This window comes from Durio zibethinus, chromosome 1 (genome assembly GCF_047325235.1).
Source record: "Durio zibethinus cultivar Kanyao isolate XHJ-2024 chromosome 1, ASM4732523v1, whole genome shotgun sequence".
Lineage (NCBI taxonomy): Eukaryota > Viridiplantae > Streptophyta > Magnoliopsida > Malvales > Malvaceae > Durio > Durio zibethinus.
This window is the reverse complement of record NC_143162.1, coordinates 33,630,074-33,633,876: the sequence shown is the minus strand read 5'-3', so window position 1 is coordinate 33,633,876 and position 3,803 is coordinate 33,630,074. Positions and strand designations below refer to the sequence as shown.

The 3,803-nt window shown below is 36.1% G+C and overlaps 1 pseudogene across 1 annotated transcript; it reads left to right on the top strand.

Annotated features, from left to right (window-relative positions):
* Positions 1-3,552, top strand: LOC111311301 (protein DETOXIFICATION 27-like; annotated as a pseudogene). The gene is made up of 8 exons (XR_016345122.1): positions 1-427; positions 576-1,117; positions 1,267-1,353; positions 1,614-1,670; positions 2,502-2,740; positions 2,839-2,957; positions 3,081-3,170; positions 3,269-3,552. The product of XR_016345122.1 is annotated as a protein DETOXIFICATION 27-like (transcript).
* The last annotated feature ends 251 nt before the right edge of the window (positions 3,553-3,803 follow it).

Genomic DNA, 3,803 nt, shown 5'->3' with positions numbered 1-3,803 from the left:
GACCACCACTTAAGAGCCCTTCCCCCAAACGTCTCAACTTTAGTTTTGTAGTATTACTTATTCTCTTGTGATCTCTTCCTTTGGTTAGAGTACAACAAATCAAAGATTGTCTCTAATGGGTAGCATCCATAGGAATGAGGGCGAGCTCCATCAAGCTTTGTTAACAGAATCAAGATCACTAGATCAAGATGAACCAAAACAAGAAGAAGTAGTACCGAAAGATGAGGAAGAAAAGGATTTGACTACCAGGCTATGGGTTGAAACACAGAAGCTATGGATCATCGTGGGACCCTCCATCATCAGCCGCCTTGCTTCCTACTCCATGAACGTTATCACCCAAGCCTTTGCTGGCCACCTCGGTGATGTTGAGCTCGCTGCTATCTCCATTGCCAATACTGTCATTGTTGGCTTCAATTTTGGCCTCTTAGTAATTAATCAATCTTTTCCTCATCTCTCTCAAACCAAATTTTTTTTTCCTTTCGGTTCACAATATTTGTTTCTAACATTGCTTTTCCTTTTTTTTTTTTTGGGGGGGGGGGGGGGGGTGTGTGGGGGGGATTTAATCTGGTAATCAGCTAGGGATGGCGAGTGCTTTAGAAACGCTTTGCGGTCAAGCTTTTGGTGCCAAACAGTATCACATGTTAGGCGTATACATGCAAAGATCATGGATAGTTCTATTCCTCTGCTGTTTCTTGCTATTGCCCTTTTACGTATTCGCCACTCCGCTTCTGAAGCTTCTAGGACAGCCAGACGACGTGGCGGAGATGTCAGGTGTCGTTGCAGTTTGGATGATACCTTTGCACTTTAGCTTTGCGTTTCAGTTCCCATTGCAAAGATTCCTGCAGAGCCAGCTGAAGACTCGGGTGTTAGCATACGTCTCTTTTGCCGCCTTAGGGGTCAATGTGTTGACGAGTTGGCTATTTGTAAGCGTCTTGGACTGGGGTGTCATCGGTGCCTCAGTTGCGTTAGACATTTCATGGTGGGTCGGTGTTTTGGGGCTTTATGTGTACACGGTCCTCGGAGGGTGCCCATTGTCTTGGACTGGTTACTCTGTGCAAGCATTTAATGGCCTCTGGGAGTTTCTTAAACTCTCTGCTGCTTCTGGAATCATGCTATGGTATATTAAAAAAATTCATTGTTCAATGCTTTCTCTGATTTTCAAATTAATTTTCTTGTATCAATTAATGATGTTAATTGTTAGTAATTTCGTTTGACCAATCATTCATTTTCTTTCTTTCTGATTTTGGTTCAATGCTCCCATTGCAGCTTGGAAAATTGGTACTATAGGATTCTCATATTGATGACTGGATACTTGCAGAATGCTACTTTGGCTGTGGATGCCCTGTCCGTCTGGTACGTCATAATGACTCATTATAGAGATTTTCAATTTACTTTTTTTTTTTATCGAATTTTTGTTTGATTAAACACAAAAATGGACAAAATAATGTACTAATTACGTCATTATGTCTGATTGACTAAATTTCTCAACTAGAAATTACGGACAAGGTAAGAGCGACTCTCGTGCTTTTTCATCTAGCGAATACTAATTCATCAATATTTTCTAAATTGGACCCCTTGTCCCCCTCGTTATTTTGGCTTGTGTATTCTGGCAGCATGAGTATAAATGGATGGGAGCTGATGATTCCGATGGCTTTCCTGGCTGCTACTGGGTACGAACTACGAACAAGTACTTGTATTCCTTCAATTTTGTCTGTGACAAAAAACAAATTGATAGAGAGTAGCTTAAAATTGACCATTAAAAATATAACACTTGGAACTTTCTCTTCAACATGGTTATTTTAACAAGGCATATTGAAGTAGATTCGGTGACAACAAATGTAGAATATTGGTTATTAATATAGCAAATTTTGTGGTGAGATACATAAAATTATCGTGAAAAAAAATAAATTTGAAGTAAGATATAATACATCTTATTTTAATTATATAATTGTAAGATAGATAAATGGTCACGTACCACTAGTTAACCACCAAAAAAAATATTTTCAAATCATATAAAGTAGAAATATTGATTTTTGGTGAACAAAAATCACAATTTAAGAGATTAAAAAAATTGTAAATATTGGGATCGATCCCCTCTTGTGAGAATTTACTAATCATATAAAGGAGAAAGCTTAATCTTGGTTGACTTCTCCAATCAACTTTCTAACTATATACATTTCTTTGTCAAAACTGTAATCTATCATTTGTAGACTAAGTTTGATTATGGTGCATTACATAAAAGGGACTAGCGGTAAATTTTGACTAGTTATGTTGTTAGAGATACGTACCAAAAACAAATTTGTCTTCTAAGAGATAGGGTTGCGCATCTCTTTCTGGGACAATATATTCTTCAGACATCATAATTTTTTGCAACTTCGAGTCACCGGCCACCATTTAACGTTTCCCTTCACTTGTTGTTACATTCTGAAATGTGTGAAATTGTCAAAATAGAAAGCATGCCCATAAAATGAAAAACTAATAATTCTGATTGAGATTGACAGAGTAAGGGTAGCAAATGAGCTTGGAGCAGGGAATGGGAAAGGTGCCAAATTTGCGACAAAGGTTTCTGTGGTGCAATCAACAATCATTGGACTTCTTTTCTGCATACTTATCTTTATACTTCGTGACAAGGTGGCCTTCATATTCACTTCCAGTCTTGATGTCCTTAATGAAGTTGATAAGCTTTCATACCTCTTAGGCATCACAATTCTCCTTAACAGTGTTCAGCCAGTTTTATCAGGTACATTATTTTTCAACCTAAAACTAGTCAATTGATTATTCAATTGATTTATCGATATAGTAAAATTTACGTACCGTTTCATTTCTTCACTGTTTCAGGAGTGGCAATTGGATCCGGATGGCAAGCAACTGTGGCGTACATAAACCTTGGTTGCTATTATATTATTGGACTTCCGCTGGGACTTTTGATGGGATGGGTTTTCCACTTGGGTGTTACGGTAAGGCTTAGTCCATCGTTCATTGGACTTGAATTCAAATTTTCACCATTTACAAGTACAAATATGCCTGTTCTGGTATGTCAATTTACATTGCCTGGAAATGTCTTGTGGTAAAATTACCAGGGTATTTGGGGTGGGATGATCTTTGGGGGGACTGCTGTTCAGACAGTGATTTTGGCCATATTCACAATGCGAAGTGACTGGGAAAAGGAGGTCAGAACTTCACGTATTCAACTCTTTTTATGTATTTATTTCATTTAAAGAGTGATATATTGCCTCATTTATTAGATTGTTGGGATTAATTGTCGCAGGCCGAAAAAGCTAAGCAGAGGGTACAGAGGTGGGGAACATGATCAACCCAGAGGACCAACATTTAAGGGAACCATAATTAACTAGCTGGAGTAGTCGGATAATGGCCAGATATGTTAGATGAATTTTGCACAGTTATCACTACACTACAACATTGTTGCAAAATGCTTTTCACTATCTTCCATAATGGATAATTATTCATTAATAACTAGAATGTCACCACCGGCGGACTTTTTTTATTCAATTTAAATCAGATTAAATAATATTTTTTTGTTTTGTGTTTTAATATACATATATTAATATTGAATAATTATATTTTATTAAGTATGAAATTTAAAAATATGAAATTTAAAAACTTTAAATTATATCCTCTTCAGATATTAAAAAAAAACTACGTATTAAACCCAGTTTCAAATAAAAAAGAAGAAAAATAAACATGAAACTATAAAGTATAACTTTTTTTTTTTTTAACTAAGGGATAAATTATTACTTATAAATGACAATAATTGAAGTCTATTATAATATTTTAATAAATGA